At 32.0% G+C, this 21,386-nt stretch overlaps 1 long non-coding RNA gene across 1 annotated transcript; it reads right to left on the reverse strand.

The window, feature by feature from the left end:
• Window positions 1–18,964: 18,964 nt before the first annotated feature.
• Window positions 18,965–20,616, reverse strand: LOC134238133 (uncharacterized). The gene is made up of 2 exons (XR_009985942.1): window positions 20,446–20,616; window positions 18,965–20,220 (listed from the first exon to the last, which is right to left on the reverse strand). It is a non-coding gene; the product is annotated as an uncharacterized LOC134238133 (long non-coding RNA).
• Window positions 20,617–21,386: the final 770 nt, after the last annotated feature.

A 21,386-nucleotide genomic window follows, 5' to 3' on the forward strand; every position in this document is an offset into this window, starting at 1 on the left:
TCCTTTTCAAAACATTTAATCCCATTATTTCAGGCACTGAAAGGGTTAGAATCATCAAATCTTGTAAGTTGCTGCATATTGGGACCTAAAAATATTTTTAAGAAAAATTAGGTCACTGTGACCTACTTTTAGAATTTTGCAGGCATTTGTTTTCAAATTGTTTAAAAGGCATATTTTGATTACCTTTAAACCTATGATCATCAAACTTGGTCAGGAGATGCATCTTGGAAATCTGAAAAATGTCGACCAAAATGTAGGTCACGGTGACCTACTTTCAACATTTTATGGCTTTATTTAAGTATCTTAGGTATTTATTGGCTTAGAATCATCAAACTTTGTGAGTTGATGCATCTTCGGTTTTCGGATTGTGACGACCAAAAATTAGGTAACAGTGACCTACTTTCGACATTTTATGGCTATATTTAAATATCTCCGGCACTTATTGGCTTAGAATCATCAAACTTTGTCAGTTGATGCATCTTGGGTTTTCAGAGAATTTCGACCAAAAAGTAGGTCACAGTGACCTACTTTTTGACATTTTATGGCTATATTTATGTATCTCTAGTACTTATTGGTTTAGAATCATCATACTTTGTCAGTTGAAGCATCTTTGGTTTTCGGAGAATTTCGACCAAAAAGTAGGTCATGGTGACCTACTTTTGAATATCTCAGGTATTTATTGGCTTAGAATTATCAAACTTGGTCAGCAGATGCATCTTAGGACTCTAAAAAATGTCAGCAAAAATGTAGGTCACGATGACCTACTTTCAACATTTTATGGCTATATTTAAGTATTCTCCAGTACTTATTGGCTTAGAATCATCAAACTTTGTCAGTTGATGCATCTTGGGTTTTCGGAGAATGTCAACCAAAAAGTATGTCACAGTGACCTACCTTTTGACATTTTATGGCTATATTTATGTATCTCTAGTACTTATAGATTTAGAATCATCATACTTTGTCAGTTGATGCATCATGGATTTTCGAAGAATGTCGACCTAAAAGTAGGTCATGGTGACCTTCTTTTGAATATCTCAGGTATTTATTGGCTTAGAATTTTCAAACTTGGTCAGCAGATGCATCTTGGGACTTTAAAAAATGTCTACCAAAATGCAGGTCACAATGACCTACTTTCGACATTTTATGGCTATATTTAAGTATCTCTGGTACTTAGTAGTTAAGAATCATCAAACTTTGTCAGTTGATGCATCTTTGGTTTTCTGAGAATGTTGACCAAAGAGTAAGTCACAGTGACCTACTTTTGAATATCTCAGGCTTAGAATTATCAAACTTTGTCACTTGATGCATTTTGTGATTTCCAAGAATGTAGACCAAAAAGGAGTTCTAATTGGCTAAGAATCATAAAACTTTGTCAGGTGATGCAACTTGGGTCTTTAATAGGATACTTAGGGTTAGAGGCTTCAAATACAAGTGATAGGTTGTACAATTTATCAGAAGATGATTCAAGGCCCTTGGGCCTCTTGTTACAGTATAATGTAAAAAAATTGTTATTTTGGCACATACAACTAAATAAAGGCATAAACATGTGTATGATTCCAAGGAATTCAATACATAGGGCATGTACATGTAGTTTTCTAAAACAAGATTGAAGAGATGTCCAGTCGCATTTCAATGTCAACTGCAAAACTGTGCCTGTTGCATACTTATTAGCCCATCTGAGCTAAAGGAACCAGTAAATTTTTTAAAAACATAATTTTGTCCATTATCATCATTGTCTAAAATTTCACAATATCATTTTCCAGAACCAAAGTGAAACTTGGCACAGAGCATCCTTAGTGTAGGGGATTCAAATTGTTCTTATGCAGGGCAATACTTTCAAAGGGATTTGTTTCTTTAATGCTGTAAATGTACATGTATTATATTTAGCTTGTACAATATTTGGTGGAAATTGACTTTTGAATAAGTTAGCGTAGATATTCTTATTTATGTTTATGTACAAGACTTTTAGCTTTGTACTTGATTTAGTGATTGCTGCATCTGCAAAAGCCGCTAAAAAAGAATACACAGCCATATGTAATATGTTTACAATATACCTTTCAGAGAATTTTACACTCCTATTGAGGTACCATCAGTTGCTAGTGGAAAGCTACAAATTCGAAATATACACAAGACATTTCTTTGCGTTTATTATAAAAGTATTGTTCTACTTACTGATTGCAGCTAATGAAGATTGTTCATCATTATTGTAAAGACATTTGGATTTTTTGATTTATTATATAATTTGTTTATTTTATTTACCTAGTTATATTGTATATTAAATGATTTTAAAGCCATTTTTAAGATGGTAATGTAGCAAAACACTTATGTTTCTGTAGTATGACACGTTTCACAAACATAATTGCAACAAAGATGATATATCCGATATCAAAAGTCATAATATTGGAAGTTTAACTGTTGTGGATACGATTTCAAGAATGCTGTTAGAGAGAGTACCCTTTAGACCCCATGCTCACACCAAATTAAAGAATTCAAGTAAGGGTTTTTGAGACAAATCGAAAAAGAGAATGTTAGCAAAGTTGACAATTTAGACAGAAACATTTAATCTTTTGCTTATCGCTAGAAAGGAAGACCCACTCGTTGCTTTGCAACGAGCTTTGCTCTAGTTTCTTATTATTCTTTTTTTTCCCGCTCGACTTTTGACAGGCGATTTCTCAAAGACCCTTGGACTGATCGTTATGAAACTTTCAGGATAGATAGTTTGTAGTTAAATCTATTTAAACCTGTTTTCAGTTTTTTTATGCATGCCTTTATTTGTGAGTTATTGCCCTTTAATTGAAAATTTTTGATGTCTCGTTTCCACTGAAAATCTCAAAAATGACATAAGATATTTACACGAAAGTTGGAGAACTTGTAGCCAATACATTGTAGATGTGCACAACGATAAAATTATATAGCTGATTTCTTAAAGTTTGGAAGCTATAAAACGGCAAATTTTAGTAATTTTTTTTCTTTGAATTTTTGCTACTTTTTGTGTAATAACTTTTAAACCGAGAATAATTTGGTAAGAAATATATGACAAAAGTTGTGGGTAATTACGAGAGCTTTCATATTTGATTAACGAAAAGGGGCTGGCCCCTATAATTAGGGGTTAATAGTTCATACACGCTTTTTTCTGATAGCTAAAAATATTGGTATATTATGAAAAAGTTTGACTGAAATAATTTCGAACTTATAAAATCTTGTCATTTGATATAAAAAGAAATAAACTTCCAGCTATATTTAATTGTTTTTTTTTTATAAAACAAGTACATGTATGTGAGAAACCTTTCAGGAACAAGTTGTCTACTATAGCCAGCCAAGCCCTTACGAGCCCCTTTACTGCATACATGTGCACATTTTTAGTTGATGCATCTAAAAGAGATAGTTTTGATTTGGTGTTTCTTTGTTGTCTTTTTATTCAAATAATTTTAAAATGTGATGATGCACACAACAATAATTAGTACCTAGTTTAGAGGATTTTTTCGCGCTTGTTTGTAAACAACGCGCGGCATTGTGGGAAATAGGAAGGTACTAAAGACGCGATGTACTAAACACTGATTTGACCTGATTCAAATTTGTCTGTAAATGTTCCAAACAATTGAATTTTTGTATAGCATATGCCTCGAAGTCATAAAGTCTGTACATAAGTAATTTAAAATACTCAATATTACCATTTAATTTAAAAATAAAACGTCAGGTAAATATCAGGTCTCTAGTATATCCCGTTTTTAGTGTGCCCCTTCGAGTCGACGTCGGACACATGTTTGCCATGGTTTACAAACTGAAAATAAAATGATTTGTGAAGTTGAACATTTTCTCGCAAAGAATCTGTTTGTAGACATGTACACTCATTTAATCTGCAGCTACGAAGTACTTTGTCACTTCTCTGGAACATTATTCTAAGCAGAATTATCCCGATTCATATATTCTAAGAATCTTGTGTGAATTGTTTACGAGGAAATTCTGACTGTCACATTAACAAGGATGAACACTCTTGACTCTGCTTCGGATTCCCCAGTGATAATTGTATCGAGTGATGAAAGAGCTGACGGCGACATTTTAATGTATGATTGGCTTGGACCATTGGAATGAAGGTTAGAATATTTTTATTACTTAAAATTTACACTACTGATTACATGACAGTGACATACATCGATGTTATTAGAAATACACAGACACACCGATATATTATCTGTTTTACAGTTCAGACGCTCTCTGTTTACCTTGTAAATCCCCACAGCTTTATATTTTATTTTTTTTAAATTTGAGGATGTAATTTCAACAGTCCTACTATCTATCATAGTGATCATTCTCTATAATTCAAACTGCACTTAATGTTACAGAATATATTCAACTAATTATATATTGACAGTGTGACTGTAAGGGTGAGGGCAGATACTTATTTAGTTTTAATTTAGATTGTGCTTGTCAAGCCGCATTTGACATTTGGTGCATCCATGCTCAGTGTTCACACTGAGAGTTTATTCAAATGTTTAATTCGAATGAATTCACTGATCGTTAAATTACTTCCCATTAGCTCCATGTGAACATGAGTAAGGATAGCTAATTCAAATTAAATAGAAATGAATTTTGAATGTAGCTTAAACATGTTAAAGAAGCTAAGCACTGTGGGTCCAAAGTATACTGCGGAAAAATTGTGTGGAGCAATGTGCAAGTCACAATCTTCTTTTGCCAAGGTCTTATCATAAGAGCTGGCATTATGGGCAGGGATTTGTGCTGCTGTCTGGACTCGCTATAAATAGATGTTCTCAAAAAGTCTTAATTATTTAATATCATACTTTACTGACAAAAAAGGACAAATATTGCTCAGTTAAATTGCAAAAGAAATTTGTTTTAAAAAATTGTAATAATAGAAAGTTTGCTTTTTTGTTTGATAAGACTGCTGTAATGGTTTAATGTTTGTTTATTTGCCTTAATCATACATTTTTCAGTCATTTCATGGTGCCACCACTTGGGATGGTATTAGCTGCAAATATAGACTTGTACTCAGCACTTTTTGCCTTTAAGAAGTATGAGATCCATTTTGTGCTAACACCTACCGTGACACAGTATCTTGGTTTATGCAGTCTCATAGGAGTAGCCTGTCTAAAGCATTTAGCAATGTTTCCGGAACCTGCGACGTAAGGTTCAGCTTCTTATTGATACTTTGATTTATAATATTTATTTGAGAATTTCACTCATTCACATACTTAGAGATGTTGAATATGTTGAATAGCATCAATTTAGACCTTTACTTAGCAAAGTAAACATGTACTGTGAGGTTTTTAAGGTCTCATTCATTTTATATGCCAGATGCATGTTAAGGAACATTACTGCATAAATGTTTTTGTCTTAAATTTTTTTGTCTTAAAAGCTCTTTACTAATATAGAGATATGTTAGTGTTAAAGTACTTAAACCTCTTCAAATTAGGGTAGACTTTTACTTTAGACTCAGCAATGTGAGTGTGTTGTGTGAACTTGTGTTAGCGAGACAGTGTGTTGTATGAATTTGTGTTAGCAAGGCAGTGTGTTTTGTGAACTTAATTGTGTTAGCCTGACAGTGGGTTGTGTGAATTCTTGTTAGCTTGACGATGTGTTGCGTAAACTCTTGTTAGCGGGACAGCGTGTTGTGTGAAATCGTGTATAAAGTGTAAGTGTGACAGTGTGTTGTGTAAACTCATGTTAGCTAGACAGAGTGTTGATTGAACTCGTATTAGCGAGACTTCGTGTTGTGTAAACTCGTGTTAGTGAGACTGCGTGTTGTGTAAACTTGTGTTAGCGAGACAGCGTGTTGTGTGAACTCTTATTAACGAGACAGCATGTTGTGTGAATTCGTGTTAGCGTGACAGTGTGTTGTGTGAACTTGATATCCTGAAAATTTGTCGTGTGAACTGGTGTTAGAGAGATAGTGTGTTGTGTGAACTCGTGTTAGCGAGATTGCATATTGTGTGAACTCGTGTTAGCCAGACTGCGTGTTATGTGAACTCGTATTAGCGATATTGCATGTTTTTTGAGTTTGTGTTAGCGTGACAGTGTGTTGAGTGAACTCGTGTTAGCGTGACAGTGTGTTGTGTGAACTCGTGTTAGCCTGACAGTGTGTTGTGTGAAATGGTATTAGGATGACAGTGTGTTATGGCAACAGTGTTTGGTGCGAACTTGTGTTAGTGAATAGTGAGACAGCCTGTTTTGTGAATTCGTGTTAGCTTGACAGTGTATTGTGTGAACTCGTGTTAGCCTGACAGTGTGTTGTGTGAAATGATATTAGAATGACAGTGTGTTGTGTGAAATGGTATAAGGATGACAGTGTGTTATCGCAACAGCATTTGGTGCGAACTTGTGTTAGTGAATAGTGAGACAGCCTGTTTTGTGACTTTGTGTTAGCGTGACAGTGTATTGTGTAAACTCGTGTTAGCGTGACAGTGTATTGTGTAAACTCGTGTTAGTGAGACTGCGTGTTGTGTAAACTCATGTTAGCGTGACAGTGTGTTGTGTGAATCCATCTAAGCGTGACAGTGTGTTGCGTGTACTTGTGTTAGCTAGACAGTGTGTTGTATGAACTCGTATTAGGGAGACTGCGTGTTGTGTAAAACTTGTGTTAGCAAGACAGCGTGTTTGTGAATTTGTGTTAGCATGATAGTGTGTTGTGTGAACTCGTGTTAGCCTGATATTTTGTTGTGTGAAATTGTATTAGCATGACAGTGTGTTGTGTGTTAGTGTGACAGCGTGTGGTGCGAACTTGTGTTAGTGCGAAAGTGTTTTTCAGTGTTGTGATGGCGAGCTGTGTGATAGCCTAATGGCGTCTTTTGTGTCGGTAAGATGGCACGCTTTTATGAAAGTGCTATTGAGCTTTAGCAAGTGGCCCTATCTGGACACGCCTTATTATAATTGATCAGTTCTCAGATATACAGTGAATTACCGGTATTATTGTCACCATGAAATCAGCATTTACAGTTGCAATTGCCTAGTTAGTAATCATAAGATATTGGTTTGCGAGTTTTAAAATTATGGTGTTCCAATGATGTGAAGTTGCAGTGTGTTAGCATGTTAATTTCAACAGACTGCCACTCCAATGCAGCTTTAAACAACACACTGCTGTGTTTACACAAAACAAAATATCATGCAAACACAACTCTAAACAATCTGTTGAGTGTTAGCTTCACTGCATGTTGGATTCAGTGTGCTGGCATATTATCACTGACGTACATGCTAGCACATTGTCACCTCGTGCTAGTATGTTGTCATAAATACTCTAGCACATTATCCTAAACCCACTAGTGCATGATTACTTTGCACTTGTATGTTGTCTTATTAGGGGATAGCATAAATGACTGCCTTAATTGGTGTAAACTTCTTTTAATTGATGAAAGAGTACATTAAAATTTACAAATTATACACAGAAAATGTGACAATATCTTATCTCTTAGTTTGATAATCTAATTTATAATCTCATGAATTGCACTTTTTAGCTCACCTGAGCCAAAGGCTCAAGTGAGCTTTTCTGATCACATTGACAGTTGTTGTGTGAATTCGTCGTAAACTTTTCACATTTTCGACTTCTTCTCAAGAACCACTGGGCCAATTTTGACCAAACTTGGTACAAAGCGTGCTTGGGTAAAGGGGAATTTAAATTGTTAAAATGAAGAGACATATCCCCTCGCAAGGGGAGATAATCAAGAAAATACAAAAATAGGGTGGGGTCATTAAAAAATCTTCTTCTCAAGAACCACTGGGCCAGAAAAACTGAAACTTATGTGGAAGCATCCTTGGGTAGTGTAGATTCTTAATTGTTAAAATAATGACCCCCGGGGATTGGGCGAGGCCACAATGGGGAATCAAATTTTTACATAGAAATATATAGGAAATATCTTTGAAAAACTTCTTTTCATGATCCACTGTGCCAGAAAAGCTGAAACTTATGTGAAAGCATCCTTGGGTAGTGTAGATTCTAAATTGTTCAAATCATAACCCCTGGGGATTGGGCGGGGTCACAATGGGGAATCAAAGTTTTACATAGAAATATATAGGAAAAATCTTTGAAAATCTTCTTCTCAAGAACCACTGGGCCAGAAAAGCTGAAACTTATTTGGAAGCATCCTTTGGTAGTGTAGATTCTAAATTGTTCAAATCATGACCCCCAGGGATTGGGAGGGGCCACAATGGGGAATCAAAGTTTTACATGTACATAGAAATATATAGGAAAAATCTTTGAAAATCTTTTTCTTAATAACCACTGGGACAGAAAAAATGAAACTTATGTGAAAGCATCCTTGGGTAGTGTAAATTCTAAATTGTTAAAATCATGACCCCCGGGGGTAGGAAGGGGCCACAATGGGGAATCAAATTTTTACATAGAAATATATAGGAAAAATCTATGAAAATCTTCTTCTCAAGAACCACTGGTCCAGAAAAGCTGAAACTTATGTGAAAGCATCCTTGGGTATTGTAGATTCGAAATTGTTCAAATCATGACCCCTGGGGATGGGTGGGGCCACAATGGGGAATCAAATTTTTACATAGAAATATATAGGAAAAATCTTTGTAAATAAATCTTCTTCTCAAGAACCACTGGTCCAGAAAAGCTGAAACCTATGTGGAAGCATCCTGGGGTAGTGTAGATTTTAAATTGTTTAAATTATAATCAGTGCGGTAGGGTGGGGTCACAATATGTATTATAAGGGGAAAATCTGGTAAAGAATGGAATGGTCAAAGCTTCTCAGGTGAGCGATGTGGCCCATGGGCCTCTTGTTATTAGTAAAAGAATTATAAATTAAAAAATTTCAATTTTTTTTGGATAGGTGTGACTCATCTGAATACTGAATTTTGATACCAAGCATGACCATGATTTGCCAGAAGATCATCTGTTTGGATGTGACATGGAATAAACAGCATAGTGAAAATAAGTCAAGTTTTGGTTTGTGAAGACGATTTTTAAACACACTGTGTATCATTTTTAAATTTTGATTTGACAACATAAATCCACAAATATGAACATATCAATTGCTCTCAGTTTTTCAAGTGAAATAGTTTTTGTAACAGAAATACATGTACCAGTAATTACATTGGAATAAATGTTATTTTTAAATATAATAATATTTTGTTTGTGTAGCATGTAGACCTCTTTATTAAGGTCTTCCCTTTCAAAGTTTAGACTTACTTATTCTAATGATTAAGATAGATCCTCTGTCTTCAGCAGGAATATAAGATCTTGTAATACATGTATGTGTATTTTTTACAGTATAATGTAAAAAAAATTGTTATTTTGGCACATACAACTAATTAAAGGCATAAACATGTGTATGATTCCAAGGAATTCAGTACATAGGGCATGTACATGTAGTTTTCTAAAACAAGATTGAAGAGATGTCCAGTCGCATTTCAATGTCAACTCCAAAACTGTACCTGTTGCATACTTATTAGCCCATCTGAGCTAAAGGAACCAGTAAATTTTTTTAAAACATAATTTTATCCATTATCATCATTGTCTAAAATTTCCAGAACCAAAGTGAAACTTGGCACAGAGCATCCTTAGTGTAGGGGATTCAAATTGTTCTTATGCAGGGCAATACCTTCAAAGAGATTTGTTTCTTTAATGCTGTAAATGTATTATATTTAGCTTGTACAATATTTGGTGGAAATTGACTTTTGAATAAGTTAGCGTAGATATTCTTATTTATGTTTATGTACAAGACTTTTAGCTTTGTACTTGATTTAGTGATTGCTGCATTCCGCCAAAGCCGCAAAAAAAGAATACACAGCCATATGTAATATGTTCACAATATACCTTTCAGAGAATTTTACACTCCTATTGAGGTACCACCAGTTGCTAGTGGAAAGCTTCAAATTCGAAACATACACAACACATTTCTGTGCGTTTATTATAAAAGTATTGTTCTACTTACTGATTGCAACAATGAAGATTGTTCATCATTATTACAAATACATTTTTTGAATTATTATATAATTTGTTTATTTTATTTACCTAGTTATATTGTATATTAAATGATTTTAAAGCCATTTTTAAGATGGTAATGTAGCAAAACACTTATGTTTCTGTAGTATTACACGTTTCACAAACATAATTGCAACAAAGATGATATATCCGATATCAAAAGTCATAATATTGGAAGTTAAACTGCTGTGAATACGATTTCAAAAATGCTGTTAGAGAGAGTACCCTTTAGACCTCATGCTCACACCAAATTAAAGAATTCAAGTAAGGGTTTTTGAGACAAATCGAAAAAGAGAATGTCAGAATAATAAGACTAGAGCAAAGCTCTTTGCAAAGCAACGACTGGGTCTTCCTTCCTAGCGATAATCAAAAGGTTAAATGTTTCCGTCTAGATTGTCAACAAGATTGTTGACAATCTAGACAGAAACATTTAATCTTTAGCAAAAGATTAAATGTTTCTGTCTAGATTGTCAACTAGATTGTTGACAATCTAGACAGAAACATTTAATCTTTTGCTTATCGCTAGGAAGGAAGACCCACTCGTTGCTTTGCAACGAGCTTTGCTCTAGTTCTTATTATTTTTTTTTCTTCCTAGACGCCAACTTTGAGGCCTCGTAGCTCGCTCATTTTTTAATGGATTTTGTTCAAATTTTCAGACATTATAGACGGTAATAAACTCTATCAGAATGCTGTCAATAATTTCAAAAAGTCACTTCCGGTTTTGAGTTATTTCCCTTTAAACGAAAAATTATAGGCTTTCATTTCCAGACAAAGGCTCAGAGACCACTAGAGCTGGAGCAGAAATTTTACTGGTTTTAGATAACAGAAGGATTGAAGTTGTGCACATCGGTTTTTGTTTTTCGATTTCTCTATTCAAAATGACGCAATACAGGGGTAAAAAAATAGAACGCCTAAAAGAGCGAAAATTTACACATGTTTTCCTTTTTATCTTGAAAACTAAAAATATTTTGTTAAGACATGTTGAATAAAAGTTGTGCATAATTGCAAGGGCTTTCATTTAATACTATAGAAAAGGGGCTGGCCCCTAAAATAAGGGATCTCTGGAGCTTGAAAGTTTTTGCTTTATAACTCAAAAACGGTAAATATTTCGATCTAGATATATCGAGCAAAATTGTTCTTTAACACCCTTTTGATCTGATAGGAATGTTTATTTGTTCGAATATTAGTCTAGTCATTCTACTGAAAAATGAGAACTAATTGCAACAGTTTATATTTTAATGCAGATTTGTAGATAAGCTATTAGTAACTCACATATAAAAAGTTTAGAGAAATTCACTCAGGGGAAAGTTGGGAAATCGAAAGATTAAAATTAGGGATCAATATGAATTTAGAATTACCCATTTGCACACCGTACATTTTCTATATCAGCTTTCTATGACAGACAGCCTGTAAACAATAGCCAATTAGCATTAAAAGTTGTTATTTTAACCTGTTGTTTGTTATGCAATCAAATCTTAATCAAAAATATTATATATTTTGATTTTCAAAAAAAGTGAAGTTTTGACTTTACCGGCCAAATACCATTCATGTAAACAAAAAAGTATGGAACGCTTTTTGTATTCACAATATACATATATGTGAAATTCCTAAATGTGAATGTGTTTACTTTCATTTTATTTGTAAACACCTGATGGATATTTATACCCCAGTAGTTTTGAAATTTATACACAAGAAACAAAAAATGCATGGAACACAGTTTATATACAAAATAAGTAAAAACAGACTTTTCTAAAGAATTCTGCAAGGAAGCTTATCAGACAAGTACATGTACAATGTATATCAGAGTTGTTACAATTGCATCATCAAAAAAAATATATTTTGATTAAATATCTAGAAAATTTATAGAAATTCATCATTTTGAAATAAAGAGTACAGAAGTTATGGAATCACAAGAACAGAATTTGATTTGAAGGTCTCCAAGTTAAAAAAAAACAAACAAATATTTGATTCCATTCAGGCATCTCCGGAACTTAAATTTGAACTGTGTGATTCAAACATTTTTTTTGCTCACCAGATTTACTGCTTATTGCTTTTGTAAAGAGTAGCGAACCTTATATAAAAAAAGCCAATTGATATTGACCTTTTTCTTCTATAAAGACTGCACCTTGCATCTATACATGTAGAAAAGCTGCATTATGTTTATAGCAATGTAAATAATTCAAATGGAATCGTTTAGACAGAATTAAATGCTTAAATGCTCTTTTTTTAAATTCTTAATGTAACTTTTTAACAAAATATTTTAAACCCCTTTTTAAAAACTTAACTTCTCCTTGTAGATCATATGGTCATTTCTGCAACAGTAAAATGCATGTCACTTCTTAATAAGAGCAACATTGAAAAAGGAAAAGTAGATTGACGTGAATCTTTCTACTATAATTGTATATTGTTTAACCTCCCTCTCGAGAATTTTATGCATATGGAGACACCACCACTTCCCAGTGAAGAGCTGCACATTTTGTTCTATACTCAGCACTTAGGGCCATGGATTAAGCAGTGAGGGATCTTTTTCGTACCAGCACCTACTGCGACACAGGACCTCGGTTTTTACGGTATCATCCAAAGGACTGGTCTCCACATCCCACAGTGGCATTCGAACCTGCGACGTAAGGATCAACTCCTTACTTCGCAACTCTAGAGAAGATGCTTTAACCACTGCGCCATGCAGGTGAATTCCTAAATTAAAGCAAAATTCTTATAATTTCTATTACTGTTAGGATAAAAATATTTGGGGAAAATATAACAATAATACTTTTACAAATGAATTTGAACAAGTAAAAATTGAATACCAGTATCTACCAAGAGTTTAACATTTAATTCTTCTTTGAAACAAATACTAGTACTTGGCTTGCTCTCTTTTACTTCATTCCATTTGTGTAAGTGCTTTAATTTGACCTTAGATTTTTTTTATCAATAAGAATAAAATAACCTACTGTGTGCTTTCAATAGCCCCCACCCTCTTCAAGTAACATTACATAGCAACGGTTTGAAATATATTAAGATTTAAGAAGGGTAACAATATAATAATTATTAACTGCGCAGAACCTTTGCACGCACATTTCACGATATTTTTTTACTCATGCAATGCAATTCATTACTCTTGATTCGGCTACATCTTGGTCAACAATGATCATTTTCAAGGGATAACAATTTCAGATTTTATCCTTAAACGTGTCTTCATATTATTAAATGTAGTTCAGGGTTACACTGAAAAAAATCTTGAACTATTTTTTGGAATATCACCATCCATGAAGCAACATTGACTGTTGCTATATATGTTCTTATCACACCGGAGGGCATGGTTTCATTATATGGAGGGTAAAAAAAATGCATTGATCCACTTGATATGGGTAAGATAGCACTTTTATTAAACTCATGAAAAGAAATACCCTGTAGGGTACCCGGGTGTGGGGTGGGTTCAAGTTCTGATCAAGCAAGAACCATCATACTCATTATAGTGAACAAGCATTTTAAGATACTGATGTAAACAGAGTATTTTTTTTTATTTCTGAACATTTTATACAAGTTACCAACCGATCATATTGCAGGGACTCAAAACTGGTGTCACGTGTTGAAATAAAATTTTCTGAAGGGTGGACAACACAACTACAATGTATTCTATGGGGAACAGCTTTGCTGTGCGTAAATTTTTTTTTCAGATTTCAGAATATTGTTTGACACAAAAAAATTAACAACCTACCTAATCCAGAATAAAAACATATAAATCTATTTCGGGGAGGAATGGGGTTCTATGAGATCTTCTCACAATTTTCTACATACATGTATACGGGGAAAACCTTCCAGTTACAGGAGGGATTCAGTTTTTTTTTTTTTTTTTTTGGGGGGGGGGGGGGGCATTAGCTGCTAATTTTTAATCAAAAAAAATTCTTATTGGGGGTTGTCCCCTGACCCCTCTAAATCTGCTCCTAATTATTTTCGGATATTACCTTTCATAAGAATTAAAACATTTTTATTGTTTCTTAACTTTTGGTGATTGAGTATATTTGTGCTATACTTAGCATTGCTGAATACCGACATTTTTCATGTAAAATTCATTTATAATGTATCTATGGTTACCACCTATTTACATAAATATTCTATATAATTTCTTTGATGCATTTATGGCAAAAGAATGCATTTTGAATATGCGTGTAAACTAATAGTACTGTATTCGTGTTTGTAAAGGTTCATTGTTCAAAAGTAGGTGATATTCTCAATTTATACTGTTTCTATGGCAACCAACACATATAGTGACCAATATTTAATATTTTACCAATTCAGTTTATTCAGTTAAGTTTATTTCCCTACTAACATGTTTTTTTTAACCAGTATAGAAGTCTCTACTTTACATTTTCGTTTAACACTTAATCAGAGTGAACACAATATGTCCCAATAATGAAATTTTTCAATTTTCCCATGTATAAATATTTCTAAACTTTTCGTTATATATTAAGACCATATCATAGATTGATTAAAACTAAGTTTTGATACTGTTGCAATTAGTTCAATTTTGATGGAAAATTTGATAATTTGACTAGACTATATACCGGGGTTATTGCATAATATGCAGTCGAAAGCAGGTCAGGTAAACATGTAGCGTTTTCATTCGGCAAGTAAATCTGACCTCATCATGTGTACAACTTGCTGTAAATAATATACCCTACGGTATTTTATGTTGATTTTATTCAAAATAAGGTTTTAAACGTGTTTTATGATTAACTATTAAATCATGTATTACAACTACTTTTTCTATTTTTCTTTATAAAATTTAATTAGTTTTATTGTGAACCCGTCTTTAAAAGCGGAAGATATTATAGTGAACAAGCATTTTAAGATACTGATGTAAACAGAGTATTTTTTTTTTTATTTCTGAACATTTTATACAAGTTACATTTCATGTTGCAGGGACTCAAAACTGGTGTCACGTGTTGAAATAAAATTTTCTGAAGGGTGGACAACACAACTACAATGTATTCTATGGGGAACAGCTTTGCTGTGCGTAAATTTTTTTTTTCAGATTTCAGAATATTGTTTGACACAAAAAAATTAACAACCTACCTTCCAGAATAAAAACATATAAATCTATTTCGGGGAGGAATGGGGTTCTATGAGATCTTCTCACAATTTTCTACATACATGTATACGGGGAAAACCTTCCAGTTACAGGAGGGATTCAGTTTTTTTTTTCTTTTTTTTTGGGGGGGGGGGGCATTAGCTGCTACTTTTTCATCAAAAAAAATTCTTATTGGGGGTTGTCCCCTGACCCCTCTAAATCTGCTCCTAATTATTTTCGGATATTACCTTTCATAAGAATTAAAACATTTTTATTGTTTCTTAACTTTTGGTGATTGAGTATATTTGTGCTATACTTAGCATTGCTGAATACCGACATTTTTCATGTAAAATTCATTTATAATGTATCTATGGTTACCACCTATTTACATAAATATTCTATATAATTTCTTTGATGCATTTATGGCAAAAGAATGCATTTTGAATATGCGTGTAAACTAACGTAGTGACTGTATTCGTGTTTGTAAAGGTTCATTGTTCAAAAGTAGGTGATATTCTCAATTTATACTGTTTCTATGGCAACCAACACATATAGTGACCAATATTTAATATTTTACCAATTCAGTTTATTCAGTTAAGTTTATTTCCCTACTAACATGTTTTTTTTAACCAGTATAGAAGTCTCTACTTTACATTGTTCGTTTAACACTTAATCAGAGTGAACACAATATGTCCCAATAATGACCCCAATTTTTCAATTTTCACATGTATAAATATTTCTAAACTTTTCAAGATATTGTGTTATATATTCAGACCATATCATAGATTGATTAAAACTAAGTTTTGATACTGTTGCAATTAGTTCACATTTTGATGGAAAATTTGATAATTTGATAGACTATATACCGGGGTTATTGCATAATATGCAGTCGAAAGCAGGTCAGGATAAACATGTAGCGTTTTCATACGGCAAGTAAATCTGACCTTTCATGTGTACAACTTGCTGTAAATAATATACCCTACGGTATTATATGTTGATTTTCTTCAAAATAAGGTTTTAAACGTGTTTTATGATTAACTATTAAATCATGTATTACAACTACTTTTTCTATTTTTCTTTATAAAATTTAATTAGTTTTATTGTGAACCCGTCTTTAAAAGCGGAAGATATTTATAGTGAACAAGCATTTTCCAGTTACTGATTTAAACAGAGTATTTTTTTTTTTATTTCTGAAATTTTATTAAGTTACCAACCAATCATATTGCAGGGACTCAAAACTGGTGTCAACGAAATTATATGTTGAAATAAAATTTTCTGAAAAAGGGTGGACAACACAACTACAATGTATTCTATGAAAAAGGGAACAGCTTTGCATTATGTACGTAAATTTTTTTTTCAGATTTTATTGTTTGACACAAAAAAATTTTAGTTACAACCTACCTAATAGAATAAAAACATATAATGATCTATTTCGGGGGGAGGAATGGGGTTAATGAGATCTTCTCACAATTTTCTACATACATGTATACGGGGAAAACCTTCTAAATTACAGTTAGGAGGGATTCAGTTTTTTTTTCTTAATGTTTTTTGGGGGGGGGGGGGGGGTCAAATTAAATTACACTGCCTACTTTTTCATCAAAAAAAATTCTTTATACTCCCAAATATTTTTTAGTAACAGTAATAGAAATTATAAGAATTTTGCTTTAATCTGAAACCGAAGTTCGGATATTACCTTTCATAAGAATTAAAACATTTTTATTGTTTCTTAACTTTTGGTGATTGAGTATATTTGTGCTATACTTAGCATTGCTGAATACCGACATTTTTCATGTAAAATTCATTTATAATGTATCTATGGTTACCACCTATTTACATAAATATTCTATATAATTTCTTTGATGCATTTATGGCAAAAGAATGCATTTTGAATATGCGTGTAAACTAACGTAGTGACTGTATTCGTGTTTGTAAAGGTTCATTGTTCAAAAGTAGGTGATATTCTCAATTTATACACTATGGCAACCAACACATATAGTGACCAATATTTAATATTTTACCAATTCAGTTTATTCAGTTAAGTTTATTTCCCTACTAACATGTTTTTTTTAACCAGTATAGAAGTCTCTACTTTACATTGTTCGTTTAACACTTAATCAGAGTGAACACAATATGTCCCAATAATGACCCCAATTTTTCAATTTTCCCATGTATAAATATTTCTAAACTTTTCGTTATATATTCAGACCATATCATAGATTGATTAAAACTAAGTTTTGATACTGTTGCAATTAGTTCACATTTTGATGGAAAATTTGATAATTTGACTAGACTATATACCGGGGTTATTGCATAATATGCAGTCGAAAGCAGGTCAGGTAAACATGTAGCGTTTTCATTCGGCAAGTAAATCTGACCTCATCATGTGTACAACTTGCTGTAAATAATATACCCTACGGTATTTTATGTTGATTTTCTTCAAAATAAGGTTTTAAACGTGTTTTATGATTAACTATTAATATCAATTCTCTATAAAAATCAAAATTTTAAATAGGGTCGTGGACATGGCATATCTCCGATTTAGCTGAAATTCACACCATTTACTACAATTGGTATGTCTTTAATAAATATGATGTTAAAGTCTAACTTTTCAATTTGGTTGCCATGGTAACAGGGATGTTATATTTAGAACCCTCTGATTAAGCAAATTTTACTCTGTTTTAAATTAAATTTGTGCACATTCAATTAATTAGAAAAATTCACATGAAAATTATATTATGTGAGCTCATATTACTTAAATCTAAGAAATTAATTTCATTCAAAGATATTTGAATGAAGATTTAGCGAATTTTCATTGCAGCATTAAGGCTGTTAGCAAATTGGCAATTTGCCAAATTTGTCTTTTTTAGTCATATTCAATGAAATTTTTCACCATTTTGACAACTGATATATTTGTAAACATGTATCATTAATTAAACTATATATTCTAAGGTTTTATGAGAATAAAAAAAATTAATGGGTAAATCAAAAACTTTCTAGAAATAATTGCATTAAAATTGGCAATTTGCCAAAATTGACCTTTTTAGTCATATTCAATGAAATTTTTCACCATTTTGACAACTGATATATTTGTAACCATGTATCATTAAATAAACTATATATTCTAAGGTTTTATGAGAATAAAAAAAATTAATGGGTAAATCAAAAACTTTCTAGAAATAATTGCATGAAAATTGGCAATTTGCCAAAATTGACTTTTTTAGTCATATTCAATGAAATTTTTCACCATTTTGACAACTGATATATTTGTAACCATGTATCATTTAATAAACTATATATTCTAAGGTTTTGTGAGAATAAAAAAAATTAATGGGTAAATCAAAAACTTTCTAGAAATTATTGCATGAAAATTGACAATTTGCCAAAATTGATTTTTTTAGTCATATTCAATGAAATTTTTCACCATTTTGACAACCGATATATTTGTAACCATGTATCATTAAATAAACTTAATATTCTAATGTTTTGTGAGAATTAAAAAAAATTAATAAATTAATGGGTAAATGTACAGCTTTCTAGAAATTATTGCATGAACAACCCCCCCCCCCCCTCCATTAATCACAAATAACAGAGAAGATCATCTAAGAACATGTTTTACCAAACTGAACAAATTGTTATGTAGTATGAATATATGTCAAGTATTTAAATTTCTTTTCAATAATTAAATAGAACTTCTGAAATTAACTCAGTGACAGGTAAAATAAAATGTTGCCATGGAAACAAATCAGGCTTCTAGTTATTTTAATCTAAATATGAAATAAAACAAGTGAGTTTCCAAAAATTCTTACAAATCTTTTAATGGCCTGTAATTGTGTCCAATCCTTTTGATTTATTCACTAAAATATGTTCAAATTCAAAACAATTGTTTTATGGTTAATTTTTTAAAATGTATAATTAAAGTAAAAAGGCAAACTCATATTTAATAAATGATATGAAAGTATTTTATGAAAATATGAAAGTAGGTCAGACAATATAATGTCAAAACAAGTTGGCAAGACCATCTTGATTATAATGTTTGTTTGCCCTCTCCCAGCTCAGGGTAAAATTATTAAGTCGCCTCGTTAGGTAGGTTGTAAAATCTTTTTCCCAGAAAATTTCATAATATTTGTTGACGAGATAAGATGGATAAAAAGAAAACCATCCTGTCTTGCAATGTAAAAAAAGTTTTGAATTTTAGTTAGTCTGTTGGGGGAAGGCAGCCAAATTTGTTTAAATGACCTTATATGCTAAATATTGTGGAATTAATTTTTATTACCACATTGCTTATCAGCATATTCAGATGATCAGTTACATGTATGCTATGTTCTTTTAATGGGTATAAATATTTTTAACCATTTGACTTTGACCTTAGACATTGACCGACTTAAAAAAACTTTAACCTAAGAACCACAACTTTTGAAGTTGGACTAGATTTTCATATTTCACAGGTGTTTTACTTGTGGCAAGACCTTTCTTGGGATACCTCGTGGGAGTCTTGACATAAGCTGCAATGTATGGGGGAATCAGTGTTTCACAATTAATCTTATTCTCAGTTTTGTTAAAATGTATTCATATATATTCTAATCATCCATAACATACTGTGTGAAGCCTGCCAATATAAAACTCTAAATTTGTGAGCCCATGTGGGGGTATATAATAAATCAGTATACCACCTCTCCTGCAGAGAGTGTATATAAAAAGGGAAGAAACTGCTTCTTTGCATAAAACTGCTTTTCTAGAAAAAAATAAACAAGACATAAATTGGAATGTATGCTTCACTTAAACAGTGACATTTTTTGAAAATACAAGAAATCAATTTAGAATACACATATTCTCTAAGGAAAACAGATGCCCTGCTTAAAAAAAAATTTTGCTAAAATTTGTTCCTTCATATTCTCTCATTTGATGTAAGCTTGGTTTCCTCGAATTCACATTTCTTTATGTCCTTTTGTGTAAGTTTGAAAAGTAGCTCAGCCTTGCAGTATTGATTTGCTGTGGATTTTAGTAATGAGTAATGACCATTAGAAAACCATCTCTATGTCCATCTTGCACCAGTGACAACTTTTACTGGATCATCTTTTCTTTCTGTTATTTTTCCTACTTTGTATTTTTCATGTAAAATTTACTTCCAGTCCACTGTATATTGTTTTCTTTTTTTTTGGGGGGGGGGGGGGTGTATGTCCTCTGCTCTGGTCATCTCTATCTGTTCACATGAAAATAAAAAAATAACATTAATTTTTGGTCACTTTGGATAAAAATACATTTAAAATTGTTTCAAAAACTTAAAACTGGAATCTTAAAAATTTGCTATATATAAAAAATATACATTTTCAACCTATAAACATTATTATCTCCCTTTATGCATTGTTGTGGCAATCATGTCTTAAGTCACCATGAATCCATGCAACTTAATACACACTACATGTACCTGTGTGGTTTCCTTGCTAGAAGATCTGTAATCCTGAGAATCTTCATTAGGAAAATCTTGCAAGTGCTGCAATGATCAATTTAAAATTATTTTTTAATTTGAAAGTTTGGGTTAAAATCCTGAACATCATATATATATTACATGTACCTAATAATTACATGTTATCCTGAAAATTTTCTGAATCAAGAGGAATGATTGATAAAGGAGTGAATTTAATGTTGTCATCAAGCTTTTTTTTTCAATTTACATATAAAGCTTTTCTGCAGTTTGGACAAATTGCCTGAGATATAGAAACTAAGAGTAGAAATGAATTTGACAACAATTAATTTCTAAAGTGGAAAATAAAATGTATCTATATAATCATAAATTAATTGTAATAAAAACATACATGTTTTATGGATACTAACGTAATGTGGTATAATTTATTTTCTTCTTTAATGCGACTATTTTTAATTTGTACAATATGTCCTTGACATGTAAAGTACACAGCATCAGAATGATCTTATCTGTACAGATCAATATTGTCAAACTAAAACTATTCATATTTAAAATGTGTGCAAGATTGATATGCCTGCAATATATAGCTGAAAAACAGTGATCAGTAAAATAAAATTATGAGACAGAAAGCTGCATCTTGGAAAGTACAAATGGAGTTGCCATATTCTAACACCCTTGGATATATTTCTTTTCCTACTTTACAATACATCACCTTGCAGAGCAAATAAATTCATTGTATCAAGGTCCCAAAAATGATTTCACAATAGTATGACAAATTATATGTACTTAGATCTGAACACTATTAGCATCTGTAAATCTGGATGTCTGCATGTACTTTCATAATTTTACACTTACACTTTTTTAATCAATTCTTTAAAATATTCTACAGTCCTGATATTGCTTAAAATTTCAAAAAATCTAACACACTATTCAGTTATCATTGT

Source organism: Saccostrea cucullata, unplaced genomic scaffold (genome assembly GCF_032062105.1).
Source record: "Saccostrea cucullata isolate Sc308-1 unplaced genomic scaffold, CSIRO_AGI_Scuc_v1 ctg6478, whole genome shotgun sequence".
Taxonomy (NCBI): Eukaryota; Metazoa; Mollusca; class Bivalvia; order Ostreida; family Ostreidae; genus Saccostrea; species Saccostrea cuccullata.